The sequence below is a fragment of the Ursus americanus genome, chromosome 33, assembly GCF_024610735.1.
Source record: "Ursus americanus isolate L20-20 chromosome 33, mUrsAme1.1.p, whole genome shotgun sequence".
In the NCBI taxonomy this organism is placed as follows: domain Eukaryota; kingdom Metazoa; phylum Chordata; class Mammalia; order Carnivora; family Ursidae; genus Ursus; species Ursus americanus.
This window is the reverse complement of record NC_142159.1, coordinates 26823418-26836503: the sequence shown is the minus strand read 5'-3', so window position 1 is coordinate 26836503 and position 13086 is coordinate 26823418. Positions and strand designations below refer to the sequence as shown.

The window sequence follows — 13086 nt, the reverse complement described above, 5'->3', positions numbered from 1 at the left end:
ACGCAGGCAGAGGCAGAAGCCGCAGGGGGACCGCGGCTGCCAAAACCTGCAAGACGCAGCAGGGATCCCCCCTGGAGCCTTTGGAGGGAGCCCTGCCCTGCAGGGGCACCGATTTCCACCCAGGGGAACTGATTTTGGATCTGTGGCCCCCAGGCTGTGCATTGCTTTAAGACACACACAGTTCGTGGCAATGTGTTCCAGCAGCCCCAGGAAACGAATGAAGTCCCCTTGGCTTCTGTCCTCAGACCGACCCAAAAGTCACCTAGAAGCAGGTAAAAGCTTCACGTTATTTCATGAGAGCGATCTCCAGATTTCCTCCTGCCCCAGGCCCGCCACCAGAGCCCCTCCACCCCACTCCAACACTGCAGCCACACGGCCCGGGGCCCCACCACAGTGGGGACAGCAGCAGCACCACTGGTGGGGGAGGTCCCCCGCCCCTGAGGCTGCCTCCACAGACAGAGCTGATCCCAGGCGACAACCCTAGGATGCTTGGGTGAGCACAAATGAGAAAATCAACTGTTGTGTCAAAGTGTCTCCTTGTGTCCCCAGGATCACCGGGGTCACAGAGGGACAAGGAAGCCAGAAGAACCAAAATGAGAGAGACATCACAGTGGAAGGAGGGACAGGGAAGCCAGGCCCCAGGGTTGAGTGCAGGCACATCTGTTGTGTGACCCACACCCCGGTCCCAAGAATGGTCACCACCAAAACAGGCGGCAGGGACCAAGGACCGTCCACCAGAGGGGCAGGTATCTGCCTGCATAACTGGCGGGCACGTGAGAGCAGCCAGAGCTCGACAACCCCCAAGGAGCAAGGAGTAAGGCCACCTTCAGGTTACTTATTTCCCGGCATTCTCCTTTAAGGACACCAGGTCCTTGGCCACTGCAGTGGACTGCACAAGGCCCAAGAGCCTAGAAGGTGAAGGGTCAAGAGAGAGACAGGCACCCAGGGCCTGGGTGATGCTACCAGACAAAGCAAAGGCTCACAGGACATGTGTCATCAGCCCGAAATCGTCCTTCCAGAAACTGGTCAATTAGATGCCAAAGCCTTTTGTAAACCAGAAGGACAGTGAACTTGACAGCTGCTGTAGACTAATTTCTTTCATATACACTCACAGTGGACAAGGAAACCCAACAGCACATCATTAGTCACTTAATCTGCCCGTGTATGCCAGTATGTGTCATTTAAGGCACAGCAATCACCTGACAGACAATATACTCATTTCATTCCACCAAGTGGAGTATCTGTGAACATACACATGACAGACAACAGGGGTGTGGTTTGAAGAAAGTTCCATAACCAATGGGGTGCCTGGGTGCCTCAGTCGTTAAGCACCTGCCTTTGGCCCAGGGCCTGATCCCAGGGCCTGGGATCAAGCCGCACATCGGGCTCCCTGCTCCGCTGAAAGCCTGCTTCTCCCTCTCCCACTCCCCCTGCTTGTGTTCCCTCTCTTGCTGTGTCTCTCTCTCTCTCAAATAAATAAAACCAGAAAGAAAGAAAGAAAGAAAGAAAGAAAGAAAGAAAGAAAGAAAGAAAGAAAGAAAGAAAGGAAGGAAGGAAGGAAGGAAGGAAGGAAGGAAGGAAGGAAGGAAGGAAGGAAGGAAAGAAGGAAGGAAGAAAGAAAGAAAGAGGAAAGAAGGAAGGAAAGAAAGAGAGAAAGAGAGAAAGAGAGAAAGAGAAAGAGAAAGAAAGAAAGAAAGAAAGAAAGAAAGAAAGAAAGAAAGAAAGAAAGAAAGAAAGAAAGAAAGAAAGAAAGAAAGAAAGGGGAAGGGAGGCAGGGAGGGGAAGGGGAAGGGGAAGTGGGGGAAGGGGAAGGGGAAGGGAAGGTCCATAACCTAGAACAACTCTTCATCCTGGCTAAAGGAGTCATTACACTCGGGTCCTCTTTGCAAAAAAGGTGTCGCTTAATGAATTAAAGAAGCAGAGGCAAAATCGTCCTGAGCTTGGAGCTAGGCCTGGTGAGGCAGCCGGCCCTCTACTAGTGCTTCCTTGCGAAAACCTGCCCCTTGCCTTGTTCCGCCTCCCTCCCCCTTCTCCGCCTGGGTCCAACAGAGTCCTTGATGACAGGGCTCAGGCTTGGCGGCCTGGCATCCCCTCCTGTGGGTGCAGCCCCTCCACTCCTCGGGGCCGGGGGCCTCCCCACCGGTCAACAGGGGACTGCAAGCTTTAGAGCAGCCACTACTCTAGAGAAGGGATGTACTGGTGCCAGTGCTGGTAGTTCCGTGAGGGGGTAGCCAGGGGCCCTGGGAGAAGGCAGTTCTCTTTAGGAATCAGCACTCTGGAGAACGGCTATCTGCAGCTACACCCCACCTCAACCCCACCCCAGCCCCATCCCCCCATCGCCCCCACCCCCACCCCAGCCCTGGAGGCATCACAGTGGGAGGGAGAGGGTGACAGGGAAGGACACCAGCAGTCCTGGAGAGCACTCGCAAGGCTCCAGACCCAAAAGAGAAGCCAACGGGCTGGACTTGACAGCACAGCTTCTGCTCGGCTGAAGACAGGGTTTCCCCTGGGGACGTGGGAAAGGGGCACAGGTCCCTCCGATTATTTCTTACAGTGTGACTCATGTTTGAGTCAGTCATCACCTCGAAATACAGTTTAATTTAAAAAGCAGTGTGTGGTGTATGATAAGAGCTATGTGAAGCGCTGGTAAAAAATGTTAAGTGACTGTCCATAAAACACAGCGAGCACGTGAAGTGAGCAGAAGCGAGGAAGGAAAAGTCCGGTGACAATAGCAGCTCAGAAATCAAGTAGCCAGGAGTAAACGAGATAAGCTGTTCAACTGTTTAAGATCCACATTTAAACCTATAAAACAAATCACTCCTGAAAAACACAAGAACAGGTTGGAACAAATGGAAAGACTTCCCTCGTTCTTGGTCAGGACGCGGCAACGTGGTCAACACGTCGGCACTCTCCGTGTTCACTTACACGTGTGGCACAATCCATCGGAAAGGCCTGTGAGCTCGCTCTCCCGAACTCGACATGCTGAGGCTTGTGCGGAGAGCGGGACGATGGCAGGAGCAGCGGCGGGGCCAGGGCAGCAGCAGCCCTCCCGGGGGGACCCGCACGCCCCACAGTGTCCGCGCCGACGGCCCAGCACAGGGACACACAGAGTGGCACATGCCGACGCAGACATACACCTCAACAGAGACCCAGTGCGCCACTAAGAGGCACCGAAACCGCAGCGACACACAGGGCCTTTTTAGCAGGTGGCCCTGAGCAATAGGACAGCACGGGGTGAAAGTAAAGGAGGAAACATGAGGAGGCCCATGGGAGGAAGGACAGGCTCTCTAACTACGACTCAAATCCAGATGCAACGGTCAACACAAGCTGATGTGACTACTGAAGTGGCCAAGACGTCATGGGCCGAAGGTCTGCATCCCCAAGGCCCACATGTTGAAGCCCTAAGGCCCAGCAGGATGGCACTTGGAGGAGGTGATGAGAGGCTGATGAAAGCACCCGGGGGAGGGGGACATTAGTGTCCCTGCAAGAAGGGGAGGACAGGGAGACTTCCCCTGCCCCCTACACACACACACACACACACACACACACACACACACACACACACACACACAGCAGGGCAGCTGCTGCATGGTGGGCCCTCACCAGGAGCCAAATCTGCAGCACCGTGACCTTGGTCTTTGGCTCCAGCACCGGGAGGGATACGTGTCTGATGTTCACACGGCATTTTGTTACGGCCCCCAGAGCAGACGAAGATGTGGCCAGAAATGGAAGCATGGTTTTGTAAAAAGGCAGCTGACAAAGTGGGAAAGTGGGACGAGGCACCTGCAAATTCACCTGAGAGCAGATGCCCTCACTCCCAAGCGCACAACGTGCGAGGAAGAACCGCAGGAACACTACAGAAAAGCAGGCGAAAGCCGTGACCAGACGACCACAAACGCAACCACACGTTCGACTTCGCTCTCGGTCGCTCACCCTGATGCCGCTTCTCCCCTCCGAGCAGCAGACCCCAGAGCCCGACGACACCACTCCCAGCAAGGGTAACCTTCACAGCCCTCCATCCAGCAAGCCCTCCCGGGCGCACCCTGAAGACAAGCCCCCCAACGCGAAGTGAGCAAGCCCCCTGACGGCGCCCCTCACACGGCGTCCAACGGCAAGGCCCTGCAAACTGCCAAGCAAACTGCTGAGCTATCCAAACACAGGAAATCCGTAAACAAGCTGTGGGCACGATGGAGTGCATGCACCCAGAAAAGGAGGGGGAAGCGCTCTGTGGCCGGTCCAGCGCGACAGCGGGGACACATGCGGAGTCAGCCCCCCGCACGCTGAAGGGCAGCCAAGAACACACACGCGTCCACTTGCACCAACGAAGCAGCCCGGGAGCAACGGCACTGCTTCCCACCCAGGGCTGGGACAGCGGAAGGGACACAGAGGGAGCGATGCTCTTCCGAAACCACCTCTTGGTAGAAATTTTACTTTTAAAAAGCATATTAGTGTCCTACACATTCAAAAAAAACTAAATCACTAAGGATGGGAAGGGAAAGAACTATAGAACTGAAGGCAGATGAAGCAGGAGGGCCCGCGGCGGCTCGAGTGAGCAGCACGGCCACACCCCACACCGCGGGGACAAGACAGGGGCTCCGAGACTCTTCCAGAGCCCTGAACTCCAGCTGGTAGGACTGCCTCTCGCAGCAGCATGGGTGGACCAACCCTGCGCAGGGGCTGATGGTGCGGGCCGGCTTCTCCCTGAGGAGGGACGGAGGGCCACACGTGGAAGGAGGCTCGGAGAGCCCTGCCAGATGCCCTGGGATCGGCAAGAACTCCAGTCCTAAGCTGAGTCTATGCACAGGGTGTGGTGTGTACGTGTGTGCACGTATGTGTGCATGTGTGTTTCCATAGGTGAGTCTCCCAGCTCTGTCCATTGAAATCAGAGCTGGGAAACGAAGACACACCTAGCGCCCAGATCTGGAGGCAGACACATCCCCTGTAAAAAGAACCAGGGCTGGGGTGCCTGGGTGACTCAGGCGGGTAAGCGACCAACTCCTGATTTTAGCTCGGGTCATGATCTCGGGATCCCACATCAGGTTCTGTGCTCAGCGGGGAATCTGCTGGAGATTCTCTCCCTCTGCCCCTCCTCCCACCTCTGTCTCTCAAATAAATAATCTTTTTTTAAATTAAAAAATAAAAAGAAATAAATAAAAAGAACCAGGGCTCATCAGAAACAAGGAAAGTCTGAGAAACTGTCACAGTCCAGGGGTGCGTAAGAAGACACGATGACCACCTGATGTGGCATCCCAGGGGGAGTTCTGGAACAGAAGCGGGCTTTAGGAAAGGAAATTCAAATAAAGCATGGACTTAGGTTGGTAATAATATATTAATACTGGTTCATCAGTTTTGACAAATGTACCATAGTAACGAGGCTAAAAACAGCGGCACAGGGGACGGGTATGTGGAATCTCTGTATTATCTACACAGTTTTTCTGTAATCTAAAACTTTTCCAAAAGAAAAAGTTTATTGAGAAAAAGGCAGCGGTGGGAAACCACAGCTCCTCACAGAAAAGGCTGATTTGGGGGCTGGAACGGGGAAGATGCGAGCTGAGCCTGGAGCATCTTGTTCTGCCAGAAAACGGAACACGACACAGGATATCCCAAGGACACAGCCTGAAGGGACTGTGGACAACTCCAGGACAATCTGAGCACTAAAATAATCAGGGACATTAGTGTTGAGTTTCATTTTTTTTTTTAAGATGTCCTTGAGTCCCTCCCAATGTGAAGCTGGAAATCCTCACTCTGAGAGAGGCGGCAACGATGCCAACTCCAGCGGACAGTCAGATGAGGGGCTTAGAGGGTCTCCCCACAGACTGCTTGTTAGCTGCAAGGACAAAACCAGTAACTGTCCAGTGGGGACATCACACAACACCTGACCAGTGATCGAGACTAAGCAGGCCAACGAGGCCGGAGGGACAGCCCGGACCTCTGACGTGGGACCCTGAGGGACACACCCCGCCCCACTGCAGGGTTCCGGCAGGAATGCAGAAGCTAACTCCATCAGGAGAAGGCATCACCAAATCCAACATGAGGAACACGCATGTAAAATGTTTCTACCAAAATCTATAAAGAACTTATCAACTCAACACTCAAAAAAGCAAATAATCTGGTCAAGAAATGGGCAGAAGACACGAACAGACATTTCTCCAAAGAAGACATAGAAATGGCCAACAGACACATGAAAAAATGCTCAACATCACTCAGCATCAGGGAAATAGAAATCAAATCACAATGAGATACCACTTCACACCTGTCAGAATGGCCGACAAGTCAGGAAACGACAGATGTTGGCAAGGATGTGGAGGAGGGGGAACCTTCTTACACTGCTGGTGGGAATGCAAGCTGGTGCAGCCACTCTGGAAAACAGCGTGGAGGTTCCTCAAAAAGTTGAAAATAGAGCTACCCTGTGCCCCAGCAATTACACTACTGGGTATTTACCCCAAAGATACAGATACAGTGATCCGAAGGGGCACCTGCACCCCAACATTCATAGCAGCAATGTCCACAACAGCCAAACTGTGGAAAGAGCCCAGATGTCCGTGACAGATGAATGAATAAAGAAGATATGGTGTGTGTATATATATATATATACACACACACATACACAGAGAGAGAGAGAGATAAATAAATAGAATGTTACTCAGCCATCAAAAAGAATGAAATCTTACTATTTTCAGTGACATGGATGGAACTAGAGGGCATTATACTAAGTGAAGAAAGTCAATCAGAGAAAGACAATCACGTGATTTCCCTCATATGTGGAATTTAAGAAACAAAACAGAGGATCGTAGGGAAAGGGAGAGAAAAAGAAAATAAGAAAAATCAGAGAGGGAGACAAACCCTAAGAGACTCTTAACCATAGGAAACAAACTGAGGTTTGCTGGAGGGGAGGGGGGAGGGGGTTGGGGTAACAGGGTGATGGGCATTAAGGAGGGCATGTGATGTAATGAGCACTCGGTGTTATATGCAACTGATGAATCACTGAACTCTACCTCTGAAACTAAAAAAAAAAAAAAGGAAATCTAAAAGGAGAGAAACTTGTCCTACAAAAATAAAATCAGAGGGGAACCTCGGTGTCTCAGGTGGTGAAGTGTCTGCCTTCGGCTCAGGTCATGATCTCAGGGTCCTGGGATCGAGCCCTACATCGGGCTCCCTGCTCAGCAGAGAGTCTGCGTCTCCCTCTCCTCCCCGCCTGTGCTCTCTCTTGCTATCTCTGTCTCTCTCTCAAATAAATAAATAAAAATCTTTAACAAATCAAATCAAATCAAGGAAGCCAAAGAAAGTCTGAGGAGCTGCTCCAGATCAGAGGAGACCCTGGAGGCAGGAACCCCACCACCAAGCACCCTGCACTGGAGAGAGATGCCACCAAGGACACGCTGGGTCACCAGCAGGCCTGGACTATAGCAGAGACTATGGCCCCACTTGGTGCTGAGCCAGGCAGGCTGCTGTCTGTGCCCACGGCAGGGCGCCCCGCCTGCAGAAATGCACACTGAAGCGTTTGAGGTCAGGGGCTGTGATGTCTGCAAGTCATTCCCAGAGAGTTCACAAAAAATACGCGTGTGGATCTGCATGTGCATATATGCACGTGCACACACATACACACACACACACACACACACACACAGGACGGGTGGGAGGAGGAAACAGGAGCCAGCAAGCAGGGATAAAGCAAGTGCGACCGATGTGAACAGCTGAATCCGGGGAGGAGGAGACCAGTACTCCTACTATTCTTGTAACTTGTCTGTAAGTTTAAAATCACGTCCAAATAAAAAGTTATTAAAGAAGTTAAATAAGGTCCTACTATGCCTTTTCTTTTTTCAAGAACAATGTTAAGAATACGAAAAGGCCAATGACAGACTATGGAAAAATAATCACAATCTATGTATGTAATGCCAAGATTTACAGCAAAAATATATAAAAGAAATTCCCATCTACCCAATAATACAAACAATCTGAAACAATGGCCTGGCCACTCCATGAAGGAAGAGTAGGAACGGCCAACAAACACGGAACACGACTCATGCCTGGTCATCAAGGAAAGGCAAACTACAACCCCACTCACGCCCATGAGGAAGGCTGAAGTTAAGACGACAGACGGACCATGAGTTTGTGAGGGTGAGCAGCTGTCCTTCTCCAGCGGTGCCGGCGCACCCACATTGGAGAAACAGGCCCGGCTCGGAGAGGTAACGTCTACCTACCTACGACCCGGAACTCGGTCCCACGGCACTCGGCAACAGGAAATGAAAACGTGTCCACAAAGACTTGCCCAAGAATGCTTAGAGCAGCTTTGTGTATTAGCTGGAAAAGCCCACCAACAGCAAAACAAAAAAAGAAACTTGCAAACCACATGATCTGATGAAAGATGAGCACCCAGAACACGGAGGGAACTCCTGAACCCTGCAACAAAACAACAAACCACCCGACTCGAACAACCCTTCCCCAGTGAAGACACAGGCCAACAAGCACGCAGAAGGATGCTCGGCGTCATGACCGTCCGGGAAATGCAAATCAAAACCACAGTGAGACACGCTTCACACCCATTCACACGACTGTCATCACAGAAAAGCAAACGGTGAGGGCTGGCAAGGGTGTGCAGGAACTAGAACCCTCGCGCACTGTCGGTGGGAACGTAAAATGGCACAGCCACTATGGAAAACAGTGTGGGGTTCCTTGAAAAGCTAAAAACAGAATTACCACACGATCCAATAATTCTGCTTCCTGTATATACCCAGGAGAACGAAAGGACGGTCTCGAAGAGATACGTGTCCACACGTGTCCATGTTGGCACTATCCACAATGTCTGAAATGGGGAAGCCACCCCAAGCCCATCGACTGATGGCTGGATACGCAAAACGCCAGACACGCGGGACATCCATTTTTCAGCCGTAAGAAGGCAGGAAATTCTCCAATAGGCCACAGCGCAGATGGGCCATGAGGACATAACTCCGAGTGAAAGAAGCCGTCCAGGAAAGGACAAATACTGTATGATTTTACGAGACGTGAATTCTGGGGATGGATGGAGGTGACGGCCTCACAGCAAGTGTGAATGCGCTTGATGCCACAGAACTGCGCTTAAAAACAGTTAAGATTGGTAGGAGAAGAAAGGGAAGAAGGAACGGGGGTAAAAAGAAGGGGAAATGAACCATGAGAGACTATGGACTCTGGGAAACAAACTGAGGGCTTCGGGTGGGGGGGGGATGGGATAGGCTGGTGATGGGTATTAAGGAGGGCACGTATTGCATGGAGCACTGGGTGTTATACGCAAGTAATAAATCATGGAACACTACATCAAAAAATTTGGGATGTACTGTACGGTGACTAACATAACATAATAAAAAATTATTATAAAAAAATAAAATAAAAACAGTTAAGATGGTAAAGTTTGTGTTACGTGTATTTTTACCACAAGAAAAAGAAGACATTAAAAAAAAAAGTAAGTCAGAATGACACTGAACCCTGCACTTTAAAACTGTCGTAGGCCTTGCGAATTTCTTAGTAAAATAAAACCAAAAAAACAATTTTCAAAAAGTGAGTGAGCAGATTATCCTTCCTAAAGCCGTAAGGGGAGCCCAACATTTGCGACAAAATAGAAGACTCGGCAGCAGAGCCCCCTCCATCAGCAACCACCAGCACACAGTGTTCACATCGACCCGCGTGCGTGGTGGGCACTCAGCCCTGCCTGCTCCGGGGAGACTGAGGGCAGAGCCGGGTCTGAGCAAGTAGATAGGCGGCCGCATGGTAGGAGGGCAGCATGCTCTGGGGACACGCCAGGTTATGCTGAAAGACTTCCACACAACCCTCAAGACATCTGTATTTCCAAGTTCTAAACACTTCAATGTACATCATTTTCAGAATAAATTAAGGCATGATTCTCATGTGCCAAATACAGAACAAAATAGTCAGCTCTGAGGAGGCCCAGGCACCTGGCAAGCACTCCCATCTTTGTTGTACGGACTTGTTTTGTCCGAAGAATACTAGAAAATACATAAGTAATAAGTCAGCTAATGTTTACCTTCTAGAGATCTGGAAGTGACTTTGCTATGTGACCCCACAGAAAGGACTGTTTGGACCCCTGGCAGCCCCCTGGGGATCTGGACTTATACTCACATGGAGACGCAGCAGAAGACGCTGGGTCTGGCTATTTTTACAGCTGCCTTCATTCTGCGTTCCTCGCTCATGACCTAGGGAGGCTGCTTCATCAGCGTTAGCAGTCAGCACACTGACGGAGCCCACGCCTCGGCCGCTTCCAGGATTTCTCAACAGGCCGCCTCATGCGGGCGCACTGCCCCGCGGACGCCAATTCCCAGGTGGGACGAATGGCCTCGTCTCACTCTCCACAGCTAACCCAGAGACAAACTAAAGGGCTTCAGGTGTTGGCTAACTAAAAGGTGCAAAAACTTCACGACCGATCACCAGCGAGGAGCGTGTCTTCTCGAAACGGTCTTTCCAGCTTGCTGTCAATGACCACCAACATACTTGGGACCAAAAAACTTCCCCCAGACTCAGGTGACCGGGTATAAACTGGATACACGCTCAACCCGATGGTTTCTCCCCATCAACCACTTGAAGGGGGCCAGTCTCAAAAGGGCCCCAGGAGACTGAGGCTTCCGGCTCCTGGTCCGAAGCACGGGCTGAGTGGGCCTGTTCCGTTTCTTCAAGCGTTAGGAATACAGAAGCGTTAGGAACACAGACGTGAGGAACCCAGCAAGGCCATCTAGAGGACAGGTGGCGGCACCAGAGGCGGCGTCCGTGAGGGAGCACACGGCTGGTTCAGAAATCATTTCCCCAAGAAAAGTACGTTTCTGGTTTGGGCTCTTCCACTTCTGCTTCTGTAAAGTACTTGAGAAACGTGCGCGCAGGCTGGTGGGACACTGGGTGACACTGGGCAAACCTGTTTCCGTTTCTCAGGGGTGATGACGGTACCACAGCAGCAGCCCCATCGTTTGGAGACACGGACGGTTCACAGAGGCAGCGACGGGCTGTCTAGGATGGAGCGACACGGGCCGAGAGGAGCGGAGGTGGGCACCCCGCCGGGTCCATCACAGGCTTCTCTCTCCCTCCATATTTGAAATTTCCCATAACAAAAAGGTTAAAGGAAGGAAAGAATGTACGTGCCACAACGTTCACAGTGATCAAAGCCGACGATGACCGGAATTTGCTTCGAAACGTATCAGAACGGGTGTGGGAGATGCTACGGACAAAACAGGACCGTGCCCGCAGCTGGCAACCGCTGAGCTGCCTGGTTCGTTTTACTACGCGGTCTGCCTCAGTTTACGTTTGCAGTGCCCGTCGTATGAAGCTCTCACACGGGGAAAGAAACGGAGAAAGAGACTCGCAGGCGGGATGCAAGTGAAGAGTGCACTCCGCCCGCAGAGGGATCCGGGCGCGCTGGCTGCGGCCTGGCCACCCCCCGACCCCAGCCACACCCGCCCCGACACACAGACATCCCTGGGGAAGGACAAGAGCCCAGCCGGCAGCGCCCCTGTGCCCTCCCCCCTAACGTGGAAACCTGTCCATGATGGGAGCTCCTGACTCAGGCCTGCCCCCCGGGTGCACACACACACACCGCCCCCGCTCCACGCACACAGCAGGCAGCCTGTGCCGACCAGCACTGCACGGCCCGGGACCCCCCCTTCCAGACCACGCTGAAGAAAGCGCTGCTGATGGTCGTACAGCGTCCATGTTAGGAGAAACCTCCACACCACAAAGAACCGACGGGCTGCTCCGCACGCGTTCCAAAAGTCCGTGAAGCAGCAACACACAGCAGAACACCCGCGCTGGTTAGGCGTTTCAGGGAAGAGTTAACAAATAACAATCAAGTGTCACGGGAGACACACCAGTTTCCACGTACAGACTCTGCGATCGCAAGCAAACCGTATTAACATTCCGGACGGAACTCTACACGTACGTAAGACGCGGAGGGCGCCAGGCCCACAGGCGACTTGGCTGGCTCCCTCCGTGTCTCCTTCCAAGGGCAGCACCGGGTGCCAGCCCCAGAAGCCCCCCCTCCTGGTAGAGTCCCCACCCAAGCCTGGGGTGCACGCCCCACGCAGCCAGGCGCACGGACACACGATCACATTCCAGCTGCAATTTCTGGTAATAAAGAAGAGAGGAGCTGGGAACTACAGCTTGATTAAAACGACAGTGACAGTGTGTTCGGCCATGATTAGAACATCTGCCTCTAGATCTGTTCACCTGATCAGGACTCTGAATGATACTGACCTGAGGTGTGGACAACAGAAAGCAGATGAGAAAATAAATATGAGAAATAGAAACGAGAAATAAAAATAAAAATGAGAAAATAAAACAGCACCTCCACTCGGCACCCCGTCCCCCTCCTAAGGCTCACCCCAAGACCGTTCTCAGTCCTGGTCCCCATCAGCTGCACGGCAACGCTGGCCGACCGACCACCACGGAACTCGCCTTCTCATCCTTTTATTTCTAACGTACATGTTAAATTGACATTTGCTTTTTCAAACAGAAAACGGAATCTTAAGTAGAGCATGATTTGAGTTTTCCAAAGAATCTCCATCAGTGACGTAAGCGATGGCTACACACCATACGCTGAGCCCTGAGTAACACGGGGCTGAGGGGCACCAACCCTGCGCAGCCAAAAGCCTGCGTGTAACTTTCAACTCCTCCAAAAACGTAACTCCTAACAGCCTACGGTTGACCAGAAGCCTGACCAGTAACAGGGACCGTCAATTAACACACGTTTCATATGTAGTATGAATTATATGCTGTGTTCTTACAATAAAGTCAGCCAGAGGAAAGAAAATGTCATTAAGAAATTCATAAGGAAAAAAAATACACTTACAGTACCGTATTTACCAAAAAAACCTCTTTTGGTTGTAAGCGGCCCCACTCAGTTCAAACCAGTGTTGCTCAAAGGTCAACTGTATTTCTTCCAACTGAACCTTACAGACTCTTAGTAACGTTCACTGTGAGACATTTGTCACCTGTGCAGAGTCAAGCTTTACTCTACTCAACATCATATGAAAAATACATTAGACTCATTTTTCAAGATAATTATTGATCTGATATTTGTGAATTACGGCTGTTGTGCCTGCCTACTGCACTACT

At 51.6% G+C, this 13086-nt stretch overlaps 1 protein-coding gene across 5 annotated transcripts in view; it reads right to left on the bottom strand.

The window, feature by feature from the left end:
• The window catches only part of NPHP4 (nephrocystin 4), a 113090-nt gene that overhangs the window by 62209 nt on the left and 37795 nt on the right, over nt 1-13086 (bottom strand). The window lies entirely within an intron of this gene.